This window comes from Chelmon rostratus, chromosome 16, assembly GCF_017976325.1.
Source record: "Chelmon rostratus isolate fCheRos1 chromosome 16, fCheRos1.pri, whole genome shotgun sequence".
In the NCBI taxonomy this organism is placed as follows: domain Eukaryota; kingdom Metazoa; phylum Chordata; class Actinopteri; order Chaetodontiformes; family Chaetodontidae; genus Chelmon; species Chelmon rostratus.
This window is the reverse complement of record NC_055673.1, coordinates 5,272,729-5,290,145: the sequence shown is the minus strand read 5'-3', so window position 1 is coordinate 5,290,145 and position 17,417 is coordinate 5,272,729. Positions and strand designations below refer to the sequence as shown.

The window sequence follows — 17,417 nt, the reverse complement described above, 5'->3', positions numbered from 1 at the left end:
CTTACAGTCACGGTACACTTTATTTTCTACACACTGCCATTTGCTGTAGATATTCTTTTTTGTGCAATACTTTTTCATTACGACTGTTTACTATTTTGCTATTTTATTATTATGCATATAATATTTTACTGCTAGCTATTTTGATATTTTATTATGTATAGTTTGCTCTTTATAGTCTTATTTCAGAATTTTTAACTTATTTCACTGTGTGTAATGCTGCTGCTGCTGCACTGCAATTTCCCAGCTTGGGATAAATAAAGTATATCTATCTATCTATCTATATTGCTCGATACTGTCGCCAGCCCATGCCCACTGCCTTGAGAACGAGTCCCACAACGAGCGTCCAGGCAGTGCAAGTGGAGCACCCACAGATGGAGCCAACGTTTGTCTCTCACCAGGTAACAGATCTAGCCGAGTGTAACTCTCCCCCAGTGTCTCCAGAACTCTTGAAACAGTTGGTGGGTCTGTGCACCGTAGTGCGGCTGACCATGAATGGAATGGATGTCCCCTCATTGTTGGACACTGGTTCAAATGTTACCACACTGACAAAGAGCTTTTTCATGTCACATTTTCACTCAGATCAGCCTAAGATTAACACCTGTAAGTGGCTAAATCTCTCTGCTGCCAATGGGCTTGCCATCCCATATTTGGGGTATGTAAAGATGGACGTCACTGTTTTAGGTCGAATGCTTCGTGATAGTGGTGTTCTCATTGTCGAAGACCCACCTAGTTCTACAACATTGCATAAACAAAAGGAAAAGGTTCCTGGGCTGTTGGGCATGAATGTCATAAGTCAACTCTATAATGACCTCTATGCAGAATATGGTCCTGCCATGTTCTCTGTCCCTCAGGTTACACAAGCTGCTCCGGGTTGGAGAGAAGCGCTACAAATGTGCCATTTGATGGAGACTGAACAGAGTGAAGAGGGGCTTGGCAAACTACGAGTGTATGCGCAGAACCCTGTCCAGATCCCTGCAGGTACCACAGTGATGATTCCAACCACAGGTCCAAAAGGTAAACAGTACAACTCACTGACAGTCCTTCTGGAACCTGATGATATTGCAACTCGCATGCCCGCAGGTTTACTAGTGTCCACTGCTCTAGCTACACTGAATGATGGATTGGCCTACGTCCCAGTTACAAATGTAAACCATGAACCAGCCTACCTTCAGCCACGAACCTTTAGGTGTGCTGCATTCGGTTCATGTGGTAGAGCCTAATAGTCCCACCATTGTCTTTCATGAGGAGATTGATGCTCAAGGCAGTTAATTTAAACACAAGATACTTGTGCTCAAAAAGAGGATTCATTCTCAGTGAAGAACCTTGGAGCTCTAATCTGCCTCTATACCTGCCAAAGAGCAGTGATTCCTAACACGTCTCTGGGGGTCATCAGGTGGAAACCTCCCTTCAACAGTGTTTCGCCTACTTAGTCCCACTACACCTCCAGGAGGTTAGGCAGTGAACTCCGGCGTCCCAGAGTCACCCCCCCTAGTGCCAGTTCACACTGCTCCTACACAATCCAAACAGCACCGCCACGTTCAACTGACCCAGAGATGCTCCAGGTAGTGGCCAGTACCGATGCTACCATTTAACTATTGCTAATGCTACTGCTAACCGCTAGGAAGAACAGAAGAAGACAATACAGTTCCGATGCTACCATTTAGCTAATGTTATGTGCTAACCGCTACCTGCTAAGAGGAACAGAAGAAGACAATAACGCTAGATTCACCTATACTGTTAATGTTAATTGCTAGCTACCAATACTAACTGCTAAGATACTATCATACTCTCACCGCTTTAGCTATTGTTAGCTGCTACAATGCTACCACAGGCCTAGATGCCACATGTAACTGCCGATTGCCACACTACCATCATCTACCCCTGCCTCTCACCAACTGCACCAAGAAAAAGCGGGGTGGGAATACAAACCCTGGTTCGGGTAGGGGATAGAAAATAAAGAGGTAGAGTCAAAAGATGAAAGTAGGGATTGGATACAGACCCTTGTTCGGGTAGGGGGTGGAAAATTTAGAAGGTGCTGAAGGTGGAGGCCTAAACCACAGACTAGATTTAACAGCCTCTTCTAACATTTCCTTCAAGAAGCAGCAAACCCTAACATTTCCTTCAAGAAGCAGACAAAACAGGAAAACAACCAAAAAGATCAAAAAACAAGCCAACTCTGTGTCTTACCACGCAAACTCACCTGAACAGGCCGCATGGTCCCAAAGAGAGACTCTAGCTGGCCACACCCCCACCTTATCTAAACTTCCTGGTTCTCTTCCTATTGGCAGAGCGAGAAGATGGGGCGGGGAAAGCAGAGCAGAGGAGAGGTGTCTTGTTCAGACTTTAACCTCTTCTCTTGCTGGGTTAGGCATGCATGTCCTCTGCCTGCCCCCCCACTGTCCCTATTTCACCCCCCAACTACTATTATTTCTCCTGATCCATATCCACTGACTAGACCTAGCAGCCTCATCTGACATCTCCCTCACTGTCTTTCTTAAATTTTGCCCATGCACTCCCAGCTCCCTCAACAGTGAAACAGCTGACCCTGCAACAAAACCTCTACACCCCACTTCAACCGGACAGACCCTGGTCTTCCATCCCCTCTGCTCAGATTCTGTCTTTAAATCTGCATACTTAGTCTTCTTCCTTTCATAAGCTGCCTCCACTGAATTTTCCCAAGGAACTGTTAACTCAATAAAATACACAGTCTTTTTACTCATGGACCATAAGACAATGTCTGGCCTCAGATTACTATAAACTATTTCCTGGGGCACAACTAGCTGTCCTCCCAAGTCGACCTGCATTTGCCAATCATCAGCCCCTACCAGGCAGCCACCTCCCTGCTTTCTCCCTGACTTAGCAGCTCTATTTTTCTCCCCCTCTCGAACAAACTGCACATCTAACCTCTCCTTTCTAGAACTTCCAGAATTCACCTGCTTCCTTCTCTCCTCAATGCCTGCGGCTAAGCTTCTCAGCACCTGATTATGCCGCCATGTATACCGGCCTTGTGATAAGCTAATTCTACAACCTGACAAAATGTGCTTTAAACTTGCTGTACCTGAGCAGAGTGGGCACGATTGATCGCCCTGTACCCAGAGACTTAGGTTCTGCGGGGTTGGCAACACATCGTATGTCGCCCCTATCAGAAATTTAATACGGCCTTCCTCCATATTCCACAGGTCCCTCCAACTAAGTTTCCTCTTCTCAACACCTTCCCAATTCAACCATTGTCCCTGTTTGGCTTGACCAACTGCTTTTGCCCCTCTTAACAACTCCTCCTGCCTACGCACCTGTTCCACTACAAGCTTTCTTTTCTCCTTTAGACCTGCTTTATTCCACACTGGTTTGCCTGGGCCAAGCCCCAAGCCTCCCCGGCCAAATTGAACATTTCCTACTATTTCTGCATGCCTAAGAGCTGCCTCTGCCTCCTGCACTGCTGCCCTTGGGTTCCATTTCCTCCCCCCAGAAGGATTCGGAACCACATTGCTAACTAACATGTCCTTACTCCCAGATAATAAAAGTTCTGTCCTAACCTTAGTGCATTTAAACTCCTCTGTTAGACTGGATACTGGCAGCTGAAGCATTCCTTTCCCATACAAAGCTACATTGCTTAAGCACCTGGGAGCACCCAACCATTTTCTAATATAAGAGCTAACTAGCCTTTCCATTCTCTCTGCTACAGATAATGGGACTTCATATACTGACATTGGCCACATTAACCTAGGATACAAGCCAAACTACAAGCACCACAACCTCAGTTTTCCTGGGAGCCCTGATTTATCTATTCTCTCCAGCCCTTCTGCAACATCCTTTCTAAATTGCACAACCTGTTCAACATCATTCAGGTCCACATTGTACCACCGTCCTAGACTCTTAACTGATTTCTCCCTAATTGTTGGGATTTCCTCACCATCTATAGCAAACTTTCTATCACTTACTTTCCCTCTGTATATTGAAATACTCCTTGACTTACTAGGCTTAATCTTCATACTAGCCCACTTGAGATTCTGATTGACTTTATCTAACAACCTCCTTGTACATGGCACTGTTGAAGTTAGCAGTGTCATATCATCCATATAAGCCCTAATTGGTGGAAGACGCATTCCATTCTGCCGTCTCTCTCCACCTACGACCCACTTGGAAGCCCTAATAATTACCTCCATAGCCATTGTGAAAGCTAGCGGGGACACTGTACATCCTGCCATAATACCAACCTCCAATCTTTGCCAGCCTGTTGTGAGCTCTGCGATACTTGCACACAGTCTGATGTCTTGGAAATATGCTTTCACCAAGTTAACAACTATCTCCGGCACTTTAAAGTAGTCAAAGGAACTCCAAATAAGGTTATGTGGCACTGACCCAAACGCATTAGCCAGATCTAAAAATACAACATTCAAGTCTCTTTTCTCCCTCTTAGCTGTCTGAATCTGATGCCAAATCATGCTAGTATGCTCTAAGCATCCCGCAAATCCTGGTATCCCTGCTTTTTGCACTGTCGTATCTATCATACCATTCCTTTCTAAGTATTTAGCCAGCCTCTGTGCTACGATACTAAAGAAAATCTTTCCCTCAACATTTAGGAGAGAAATCATCCGAAACTGGCTAAGGTCCGATGACTCCTTCTCCTTAGGGATGAAGACACCTCCTGCCCTGCGCCATGCTCTTGGAATACTTTGTTTCTCCCAAACTATTCTCAGGTATCTCCATAGTGTCCTTAAGATGCCAGGTGCACTCTTATAGACATGGTAGGGGACTCCATTAGGCCCTGGGGCCGAAGAAGCCTTTGCACGCCGAACCACCTCCACCACTTCTCTCCACCTAGGTGGGCTCACATCCATCTCCTGCTCCACTTCCCCTAATGGTGGCATGTCAGGTGGAAGACCTATATTCCTATTCTCCTTTGAATCTGAATACGTCGACTTCAAATACTGTTCAATCTCTGATTTCGTTGCCTTAAGTTGCCCTCCTTTTTCTTGATTAAACAAGCCTTTCACAAAATTAAAGGGGTTCCTAAAAAATGCTGACCTTGCACGTTCCTTCTTCTTTCTCTTCTCCCTAAGGTGTTCTGCCCTTCTGAGTACTGCTAACCTGCTTCTCAGTTCCTCCTGCAACACCTTAATTCCCTCCCTTTCTTCTTCTGTCGCCTTCCTCCACTGCTTTCTTAACTGCCTCCTTTCCTTTACTAACTTCTCTATTTCTCTTTGCCGCCTAGACTTGCCGACCTGCACCCTCTCGCCTTTCCTTTTGACAAGCACCCCAAATCTCTCTCGACCATAGGAGTAGATCACATCTCCAATTTTATCCAATTTCTCCACTACATCTCCTCTAAGCCTGCTTAATATGACTGATAAATCTCTATCAACTGCCTCCCACTCTTTGCTATCATTAGCCCTCGGCCACTTAACTCTAGCTTTCTGCTCCATGCTTCTCTCCTTGGCTGGCCTGTTGCCCTCAACACCAACTGCATCCCCTCTCCGTACCTCCTCCTCTCCAGGGATAGTGTTACTGATATCCTGCGAACTGTGGTTTTCTACCTGTCGCTGGACTTCATCCGACTGATTCGACTGACTTCTCAAGAAATACTGGTCGATGCGGCCACTCTGCCCTTCCACCGCTAAACACTTCCTCCTTCCCTGATGAGTTCTAAGGCCTCGGATTGATGTTATTTTCTGCCAGCCACATGGGCAAACTTGAAGCTTCTTATCCTCTGCTGCACAACTTTTGCTCTCCTTAGTTGCCTTCCCTGTCACCTGAGTACTGCTACCTCTGGCCCTAAGAGATGGGTCCGTGCCCCCATCCCTCACTGAGTCATGTATCCAAGGCATAGTCATATCCGTTATCCTGTTCGTTACCATGCAATCCACCTGTGAGTCATCTTCCACCCCTGCTCTCGCTGACTCTTGGGGTATTTTCCTTATATTGGTTGTAGCTAAGTCTGGTTGTAGCAAGGTTAAGGCTTGCCACTGCTGCCATGGGTTGCTAGCCCATACCAGCACCTGTGGGGTCTTTTCCCTCCTGTCAGCTGTCTTTCCAAGCAGTCACATGGTCTTTCCCATGTTGTCAGCTGCTCTATTCACAACAGTCACTAGCCAAGCTAGTTGTGAGCAAAGTAACTGTAATCTGCTCCCAAGCTTCTGCTATGCAGCCCCAGGGTTTAGATTTACAGTCAGTTGACTTGTCTAACCTGAGCCACCAGGAGCAACTGGAAGCAGAGATTTGCTTGGGAAGTACAAGGATGTATTTTCGTCAGGGGAGAGTGATCTGGGCTGTACAACACTCATTGAACATAATATCCCTGTTATAGATGACATTCCAACTGAACAGCGTTACCGCCGCACCCCTCCATCTCAATTTGAAATAGTTAAAGCTCACATTAAACAACTACTACAGACCCAAGTCATAAGGGAGAGTTGCAGTCCTTATGCCGCGCCTCTGGTTCTAGTTCAGAAAAAGGACGGCTCTCTAAGGATGTGTGTAGACTACAGGCAACTCAATGCAAAGACACGAAGGGACGCTTATCCACTGCCTCGAATTGAAGAATCACTAGACGCTCCAACAGGTGCCAAATGGTTCTCTACATTAGACCTTGCAAGTGGATACAATGAAGTCCCTGTAGCTGAAGCAGACAAACATAAAACCGCTTTTTGTACTCCATTTGGTCTGTTTGAATTCAATCGAATGGCTTTTGGTCTATGTAATGCACCCAGTACCTTCCAGAGATTGATGGAAAGGATATTTGGAGACCAAAGTTTTCAGTCTCTGCTTCTGTATCTGGATGATGTGGTAGTCTTTTCAACCTCTGTAGAACAACTTTTACAAAGACTGGAGCTGGTGTTGCAGCGTCTGCAAAAAGAAAACTTAAAGGTTGAGCTAAGCAAGTGTTGCTTCTTCCAAAAGCAAGTCAAGTACCTGGGCCATGTGGTCTCTGAGGATGGGGTGGCCACTGATCCAGATAAGATTGCTGCAGTGGCATAGTGGAAATGCCTAGAGAATGTCAAAGAACTAAAATCATTCCTAGGCTTTGCCAGTTATTTTCGACGATTTGTTCCTGGCCTCTCTCAAATTGCCTCACCATTAAATTCCTTGGCTGCAAAATTAACTAGTAAAGACAAGAGGGTCAAAAATCTGATCAAACCCCACTGGACTGAGAAATGCCACACAGCTTTCCAGACACTTAAACAGAAATTCACCACTGCTCCAGTGCTAGCTTATGCTGACTTTAATAAACCATTTATCCTGGATGTAGATGCTAGCCATGATGGGTTGGGGGCAGTCCTTTCACAGGAGTGGGATGGCAAAATTCGACCCATTGCTTTTGCTAGCCGCAGTCTAAGAAGAACTGAAAGAAATATGCAAAATTATAGTTCCATGAAACTGGAATTTTTAGCCCTTAAGTGGGCTGTTGCAGAGAAATTCAGAGAGTACTTGGTGGGCCAACACAGTATACACAGATAACAATCCTCTAAGCCATCTCCGAACAGCCAAATTGGGAGCAGTCGAACAAAGGTGGGCCTCAGAATTGGCAAGTTTTGATCTGGACATCAAATACAAACCAGGAAGAGCTAATACAAATGCAGATGCTTTGTCCAGGCAAAATGCAAACCTGGAGCATATGCTAACCCTTGCTCCTACGTCTGCCCTCTCAAGGGAACTGAGGTGTGCAGTGCAACAGCAGCATGATGTTACACTGAGTAGGAAAGGCTACACTGAGTAGGCGTGAAGGACTCATAGCTTACATACCTCTCCAACAGAATGTTTTGTGCCGCTCTGAGGAACTCCCCTCCCTCAAGTCCTGGGTGTCTCAAAATGTCCTTAAATTTAACAATGAAAAGTCCGAAGTCGTTCTGTTCTGGTTCAAGACATAAAATTCCATCAGCTCCTTTGGTGCTAATCCTGATGGTCTCTCAAGTAATATTACATAGGCTGCTCTGCAATCTCAGGGTAATATTTGATGCCAAGCTCTGTTTAGGTGAGCAAGTCAAAAGTACTGTTCAGTCATGCTTCTTCCAGCTCAAATTAATCTCTAGGATTAGGTATTTTTTTATCATTTGCAGATCTACAAGAAGTTGTACAAGCTACAACCTGTTCTCCTCTTGATTACTGCAATGTTCCTAAATATAGTAATATCCTTCATTTAATCACAAAGTTGTGAACCTCCCCCATCCTTGCTTGTGAATGACTGAGTCTCACTGTAACCACTGAACCTGTTTCCGTGTGGAATGTTCCAAACAGGTGTTTTTTGAGCGTTCCACATCTTTGGCAGTCTTTTGTTGCTCCTGTCCCAACTTGTTTGAAACGTGTTGCGGCATCAAATTCAGAATAAGCATATTTACAAAAATCAATGAAGCTGATGAGGTCAAACATGGAATAAAATGTATTTGTGCTGTTTTCCATTGAGCAAATATCAAAAAGACTGAGCAAAGTTATCATGTTCAGTTTAATTTCTGTCCCAATGTTTCTTGAATCAGGGTTGTACATTCACCTCCAGACAGCTGTGTCATGACCCGTGCCATGCACGCCGGTTTTGTTTAGTTTTCCTCTTGATCTTTTGCCTCATTCAGTTTGTAGGTGTTCATTGTAGTGTTTCTTAGTTCATGTTTGTTTCTCTGTTCATGTCTGTGTTACTTCACTGTCTGCGTTACCGTGTCTTGTCCCCTTGCCTTCTGCCACAGCCACAGTTATTGCCCTTGCCTTAGCGCCCATAGTAAGTGTTTGTCGTGTTTCATGTAAGTGTGTTTTGTTGTGTTTTCTCTGTTCATGTCAGCACCGTGTTTTATGTGAGCGTCTCCCTGGCTTGTCTTTGTCTGCTCATTGTCAGTAAACCAGTAAGCTATTCGTGTCTTGTTTTATGTTAGTGTTCCACCGTCATCAGTGTTGTCTGTATCCCCCTTCCCATAGCATATGCCCAGGTTCATAGTAAGTGTTTCGTTGCGTCCTCCTTGTCCATGTCGGTGCTCTCCTGTTGTCTACGTTAACTCACCATAGCCATAGTCTCATTGTAAGTGTAATATCCTTGTTCTTGTCTGTGCCGAGTTTTATGTGAGTGTGTCTTTGTCTATTTGTCGATTCACCCAAGTCTGTCTTTTCCTCTACCTCTTACCACAGCCACAGTCTTCATTCGTAAGCCATCATTTCCTCTGAGTCTTTTGTTGGGTAACTAGTTTCTGTTTTCCTTTCATAGTTTATAGTTCAGCCGATTTGTTCTCCTTGTGAAGTTATTTTCTGTTTGATTATTTTGTTATTTAGATTCTTGTTCCTCCGTTTGCTAGGAGTGTATTTTGAGTTGTTTTTCATATCTAGTTCCTTCATTAGTCAGTTCTGTTTTCATAGCCCATTGTCCTTTCCTCCTTCGGGAGTGTTTTCTGTTATTTATTTTATTCGTTGATAGTTATTCACGGTCTTGTCCCTAGCTCTGTTGTGTCTTGTGTTCATGTGTGTACATTCCCTGTGTTGTTTCATTGTTGTGTGACTCTGTCTCCCTTAGTGTGTTTTAGTCATAGTTCCCTGAGTTGTAGTTTACCTTGTTGTGTCTTGTTTATAAATTAATTAATTTGAACCTAGCGCATCCCTTGTTTTGTCTTTGTTTTCATGTCCTTCCATGTCGTGAATGGTTTTCCTTGTCTTGTCTTTGTTCATGTCCATGCCACGTTTCATGTAAGCGTTATCTAGTCTTGTCTTTGTCTATGTTCCCCGTTGTGTCTGCACCTGGGTTCTACCCATAGTTCCCCTCATAGTTTCCCTAAGTCCCCCCAAGCTGCACCTTAAACACAAAGCAGATTCATGTCAAAGGCATCTTTTCAGTGTCTCATTAACTCCTCTGTTTATCTTTTCTTGTCCATCTCTTCCTCCCAGGTCGCTTTGCTGTGTGTGACATGAGCTGTGGCCGTCAGTGTCATCAAGCCCGTCGAGAAGAAGGTATTTCAATTACAGTTGGTCAGTAAGGTTAAAACAAGTACATTATTTATCAGTTTTAGGCCTTTCATCACTTCTTCTGTGGAGTCTATGATAACAGAGTACAGGTTTTCAAATGAATATGTGCTGTTTGATACATATATAGTTGTTATTTGTGACAGAGCTATGAAGGTGTTTCAAAAGACACAATCCAGGAGGTGAGTAAACCAGTTTTAAGCATGAATGTGCTGTAAAATAGAACAAACCGACCCATTGCTTAGAACAGACTGGTTCGACTGGTTGTGCTGATGGAATACGTATCGTGGGTGTACCTTTGCAACAGACAGCTTTTACACCTTGTCAGTGCAGAGATAATTACAGGAGGAGGAAGAGATGAGGGAGGAGGAGGAGGAGCAGGTGAAGCCGTTATCTTCCCATCTCTTCTTAAATCAAACGCAAGCAAAGCGACTTGATTGAACAGGAGCCAACAGACGTCCACTGCCTTCATTTGGCTTTTCAACCAGGTGAGTTAAAACACTGTAACATCTTTGCATTTGACACACAAACAGTTTCTATCGTTCTTTTAAACTGGTTGTTTCAACCAGAAATGAAACAACCAACCGTAAGTACTGTACTTAAGAGCAATCTTATGGTTCTGTCTTCACTTAAGAATTTCCATTTTATGCGAACTTCATCTTCTAATCATATATTTTTACTTACAGGAACTTAAAATTTTACTTGTTAACGTGTATTTTTATCGTGTGGTCTTGCTACTTTTGAGTAACACAACGTTGCCCCATTTGCTTGGTACAACCGATTTAAATAACTGTGGGAGTCTGAGCTCATCTTGTTTTCAGAGTTTTCATTTCAGAGACAACTCAACTGCTCTCCATATTGTTTATAACTAGTAAATCGAAATGGGAAAGGAAAAGACCCACATCAACATCGTGGTCATTGGCCATGTCGACTCCGGCAAGTCCACCACCAGCGGCCACCTGATCTACAAGTGTGGAGGAATCGACAAGAGAGCCATCGAGAAGTTTGAGAAGGAAGCCGCTGAGGTTGGTGACAGCATTTCAAACCCAATGAGGCTGTGACACTGTGACATTGCAGGTGTGGAAAACTGGTGTGGCCTGGATGCAAGGGCTACCAGATTTTGCTCAGTTTGCTGCCACCTACTGTTGGAATATGTGTACTATTTTTATCGAGGCAATTCGACTGCAAATACTCTGGTTTCATGAGTTACTTTCGCATTTTTTAACATACAAACAGAAAAATAATGTGACTAGCAAAGCAGGAAAAAAGAGGACAATCAGCCTCAAATACCTATGAAATAACAGGCCTCTGAGAATATCAGCATAAACAATATTATGTAAAGGACACTTAAATTAATTGTAATGACAGAAGACTCACAATGAAGTTATTCTAGTGGTCTACATAAAATACTTTTTGCAACTCTTCTGTTTTGGGTTTTCATAGTTAAACAAAGAGTTGAGTTGCACATTAAATCATTCAATAAAATAAACAAATAAATAAAACTAAGAAATGACAACAAAAAATACAACAAATTGATGAAAATGATTTTTTTTTGACAGGTGAGGATGCGTGAGGAAAAAAAGAGTACTGCAAATGTGTATGCAATATTTTACTGCAAATTCAGTTCATCTTGAAGACAAGATTAATTGGGAAAAAAGGAAGTCATGGAAGTTAAAGATAAAAGTAAAAATAAGAAAGACTTTTAAAAATGTGGAAGTTTAAGTTTAAATGGTCGAAAAGGTCAATTGTACATTTAAACGAATAAGATACATTTGATTTATATTCGAATTTTTTAAAAAATCCATATATTCAATTGCAAATATTAATGATAAAATAACTGTTTTTGTGAATGGAGTCTGGTGGCTTTGGCAGGGCGACCGACCTGTCCCTTCAGCCTTTCCCTAATGTTGTCCGACACTTATTTTAGTAATCTGAGCCTGTCGGTGGCACCAACACTTTGACTGGACGTACACTGGCAACACCCGGAGAAATTTAATTGCAGCGCGCGCCATGGCTGCTCTCCATCAATACTGAAAAAAACTGTTGTCTAAGTTAGCCACATGGACAAAAAAAACAGAACAACAACAACAACAAAGTCGTCCAGGACGCGTGGACACTGGAAAGTGCGCACACAAACTGAAATGCAGTTAAAGCTGAAACAAGCGCACAACTCAGCACCACGTTAGAGAACATTATTTTATTTGTTTATTATGGTTATATGTAGGTGTGTGGATCTTTTAAAAGACGTTTATGTTGAAATAATATACAATTAGAGCATTTTTTGTAACTTTTTTAGCAATTATTCTAAATAGGCTTCTTTTTGATAAATTCATTGTTGTCTTCTTCCTGACATTTGGCCTTCCTCTGTTAGCTCTTTGGTTATTTTAACTGCATCCTTTTCTAAAGCAGGATGGGGCTGTTCAGAGGAAAGCAAAGGCTCTGCAACTATAGCTTGTGTTCAGGACTTGACCGTGCCCATGTCCTGTGAGATTTATGTCTTAAATATAACCTGAACTTAAAAAAAACAAAAACAATTGAACTTGTGTTCTTTCCACCCCATAAAATCAAGACGGCCTCGAAGCTTTGGTGACCCCTAGTGGTGGTTGTGAACCAGTGCTTTAAACTGCAAAAGCCGTTCAAAGCTCTGCCTGAGGAGGAATGAACCGATGTTTTAACATCTGCCCAGTTCTTCTGTGATAGCTACTGGTTTAACCAGGTTGTTTTTAGACATCTCAGGAGGCGGCACGACCTTAATATGAAAGAGTGTTACAAATTATGGATGCGCCTCCTTTAATAAAAAGGATTTGAGAAAAATATCCCATTTGGATTTTTAAATATTATAGTAAATGCTAAAATGAATACATTTAGAAGACACAAAATGTGAATGCACTTCGTGAACCACTGGACAAATTGCTTGAGTTTTTGTTTTACAAATGTCTTTGGCTGAACTTTAATCACACACCATCACACTGTCTGTTAGTCTCCCTGTTTTCCTCATTCCTGTCGTCTCATCCACCACAGATGGGCAAGGGCTCCTTCAAGTACGCCTGGGTGCTGGACAAACTGAAGGCCGAGCGTGAGCGTGGTATCACCATTGACATCGCACTGTGGAAGATTGAGACCACCAAGTACTACGTGACTGTCATTGACGCCCCTGGACACAGGGACTTCATCAAGAACATGATCACTGGTACCTCTCAGGTAAAGACACACCTTTTAACCTGCTCTCGACTGGCTCAACACTTTCAGCTTTGTACATTACACCACAAGTTACTAATTAAGTTTCAAGCTTTTTTTTTTTTTTTTTTATCAGGGTTTGGGTTCAGATGCTACAATGGCTGTAATTGCTTATGTTTCCATCTAGCCAGCACCTTGAGCAGCCAGTATGCTGGAATGGTAGTTGTCCCAGAAAATCACTTCATTATGTTTTTGTAAAAGCTGAATTTGAACATTTTGAAAATTATTGATTAATTATTGATTATTGTTATTGAATGTCCAGCCTCAATTTTATTCCTCATTTGTTTTCACTCAGCACTCCAAAAAGAAAACCAAAGAGACAAATGAAGTGAAATTTATTCATTCATTCAGTCAACCTTTATGTATACTCGAGAGATCACTGAGGTACGACCCTCATTTACAATGACCAAGAGTCACAAAACAAACACAAAGAGATGTACTAACAGAGGCAGTCAATACCAGCTTCAATAAAAGAGAAAACTTTCAAATTATGGACAACAATTTGATAGATAAATGAGGATGATCAAGATGCAAAATAAAATACAGTTATGTAAAAAAAAAAAAAACACTATTCGCATAAAGTGTTCAGTTAGTTTCTGATGTGCACACAAACAGGGCTAGAGCAACCATCATTTTTGCTGTGACAGAACATGCACATGTGTAGAATTCTAGAAAATGTCTCCCTGTTTAGGCTGACTGCGCTGTGCTGATCGTTGCTGCTGGTGTTGGTGAGTTCGAGGCTGGTATCTCCAAGGACGGCCAGACCCGTGAGCACATCCTGCTGGCCTGCACCCTCGGTGTGAAGCAGCTCATTGTTGCAGTCAACAAGATGGACTCCATCTCTTACGACCAGTTCCGTTTCGAGGAGATCACCAATGAAGTGAGCAACTTTATCAAGAAAGTCGGCTACAACCCTGCCACTGTTGCCTTCGTCCCCATCTCTGGGTGGCATGGAGACAACATGCTTGAAGAAAGTGACAAAGTGAGGACATTTCCGATGAGTGTAAACCCGAGCATTGAGAACATGGACAGATGTCTCACTTTAAATCTGTTTGTAGATGCCCTGGTTCAAGGGATGGAATATTGAACGCAAGGAGGGCAACGCCAGTGGAAAAACACTGTTTGAAGCTCTTGACGCCATCCTGCCGCCTGTCCGCCCCACTGACAAGGCCCTCCGTCTGCCCCTGCAGGACGTTTACAAGATTGGTGGTAAGGGGTGTCGGGTGTTGTAACGTCACCTCACTTTTCACACTCGACACATGAAATCATATTACTTCACATAACTTCCCAACACACTGCTATTACCTGCTGCCTCTAATACCCGAATTTCTAGAAGTCTATCTTATCTTATTTGGTGCAAATATTGAAATTAAGCACACGGCGAAGATTCATATCACGACGCTGCTAGGACACAGTCACAGAATGTCAAAAACCAACCCAGACGCACAGAAGGCATTCGAAGTTGCACTAACAACAGTAGCAGCAGCTTCTTCGGGCAAAACATGGTGAAATAAGAGAGATTTGATTGGTGGGTGAGATGCTGCTGTTGACTCTGCTAAAAAGACAAAAAGCACATCTGGAAATGGTTAAAAGTTTTAAATGCAGAGTGCTTATTGTTCACAGGGACCAAAACTGGCAAACTATTCATCACTTACTTGTAACGTGTCAGTTTTATCAGTTTTATCTACGTTTTAACCAGCTTTTTTTTTTTTTTTTTGGAAAAAACATGCATGTGTGCTTGCAGCACGAAGCATTGAATATTTGGAGTAGGCTCCCTTACTGGATTACAGTGTGAGTCTGGGGTTTGGACAGGAAACAAGCCACTTGTTCACTCCTTGTTGCAATAAAGGTGTAGTTTTGAGAGGGCTTTAAGATAAAGAGGCCGCTTGTTCACCCACTTTTTCAAAGTAAATTCTGGGTATGATGGCTGATATATGCTTCGGTTGTAATTAGTTTTAATTAAGAAAAATAAATGTGCCTCCTGTTCTCTCAGGTGTCGGAACTGTTCCTGTCGGCCGTGTGGAGACCGGTATCCTGAAGCCCGGAATGTTCGTCACCTTTGCTCCCACCAACATAACCACTGAGGTGAAGTCTGTGGAGATGCACCACGAGTCTTTGAGTGAGGCTCTCCCCGGTGACAATGTTGGCTTCAACATCAAGAACGTGTCCGTGATGGATATCCGCCGAGGATATGTTGCTGGGGACAGTCAGAACGATCCTCCCCAGGAGTGTTCCAACTTCACTGCGCAGGTGAGTCTGAGCAAACGGCATCAAAGGAAATGAAGAGAGCATGAGGAACTGGGCTTGGGTTTTGGGTCTCTCCACAATTTGTATTTGGACAATAAACATGAACTGAACATGGAGATGACATTAGATGCAGGAACCCCAACAAAACTTGACCTCAAGGTTTTAGTGAATATAAACCAAAACCAGAAGACTAAAAAAAGTAGCTTTACATTGTTTGGTATGCTATTGCTTCAATGATAATCGCAAAAAGAAATACATGAATTAAGTAGCACTCACAACAGGCCTGAGACATTCAACACCATTTCTAAATGCACTTAAACATGACTATTTCAGGTCATCATCCTGAACCACCCGGGTCAGATCCATGCGGGCTACAGTCCCGTGCTGGACTGCCACACAGCTCACATTGCCTGCAAGTTTGCGGAGCTTGTGCAGAAAGTGGACCGCCGTTCCGGCAAAAAAATTGAGGACGCGCCCAAGTCTGTCAAGTCGGGAGACGCCTGTACTGCTGTGTTGGTGCCTTCAAAACCTATGTGTGTTGAAAGCTTCTCCGACTTTGCTCCACTGGGTGAGTAAAATTCTTCTCCATCTACTTCATTTAAAACTACAGTCCATTTTTTTATTGTCAAAATAATGAATTCGGCTTTCTTTTAAATGGTTAACTATCTATTAGGTACTTCAGCAGAACCTTGAACTGCTGTTATCCCTCCATTCTTGATGCAAATTGAACCATTTCCTTACTTTAATACCAGCTCTAAGACTTCAGCTATTTACAGTGCACATTATAGTTATCTCCAGCATTGCAACTTCAATTGATTGTCAGCCTTTTTCATCCCTTAGATGCAGTGGCTTGTGTGCAGAGAGCTTAACACACTGCAGCGTAGGAAAACAAATGCAAATAGACAAAACATTAAGAAATTTAGAAAACATCTTCATCAATGATAAGAGACAAATACAGCATCCAGAGACACTTCACCTCCTTGCTTGAGCTTCAACTGCAAAATGCATATGAAGTTTTACATGCAATTGATTCACATTTTAAGATATTTTAATCTTTTTGCAGTGTTAGCAGCTGTAGACTCCAGGAAGTACTGCTCCAGCTAACGGTTGCTACCTGTAGCTTCATATTTATTGTACTGGCATGCGAGTGGTATCGTCTACCTTTCAACTCTAAAGCAAATAAGTGTCTTTCCCAAAATGTCATGCAATTTCTTTAATGCATGTTCAAAATAAACTGCATTTTTATGTAACTCATGACTCCTAGACCACATTTCCTTGGTTTCAGCTGTGAAAGTAGTTTGTGTTCTTTGTTAAGATTACGGATTCGACGTGGAGAGTCATATAGTTTGATAAAATAAAACTTCTTCACACAAGGTCGGGATATAAAATGAACACATGAAATATGATATAATGTCGAAGGCATCTTTTCAGTGTCTCATTTACTGCTCTGTTTATGTCTTTTCTTGTCCATCTCTTCCTCCCAGGTCGCTTTGCTATGCGTGACATCAGGCAGACCGTGGCCGTCGGTGTCATCAAGTCCGTCGAGAAGAAGGCCGCCAGCGGTGAAAAGGTATCAAGTCTGCACTGAAGGCCGACAAGAAGAAATGAATTTCCATGCAGGAAGTCCAACAAAAAAGTCACGTCTCAACTGCCATCCTGTCTTCATCCCTACATGGTCCTCTGGCTTGTGCTGATTAAAACCCATCGGAAAAGTTTCCGCCGGAAAGGAAGACTTGTGTCTTTTAGGGATTTTTATAAGAACTAGGCTGAAAGTAAAATAAAATTCAACATACCAAGTGAAGATGTTTCTTTTCTTGTTTCACAAATGTTTTCTTTGAGCAATTTCATTCTGGTGCTTCAATGAAAGCATCATTCATTCATTTAAGTGACAACCTCCAGATGTCTTTAACTCATTTAAAATTTGTTCTTGACTCATGAAATGCAGAATGTTTGCATTTCACAAGAGCGGAAACTGTTGTGATATGGAAAGTAATTCTCTAAATGGC

General features: G+C 42.7%; 1 pseudogene; it reads left to right on the top strand.

Annotated features, from left to right (window-relative positions):
* The first annotated feature begins 811 nt into the window (after positions 1–811).
* Positions 812–17,212, top strand: LOC121619940 (annotated as a pseudogene).
* Positions 17,213–17,417: the final 205 nt, after the last annotated feature.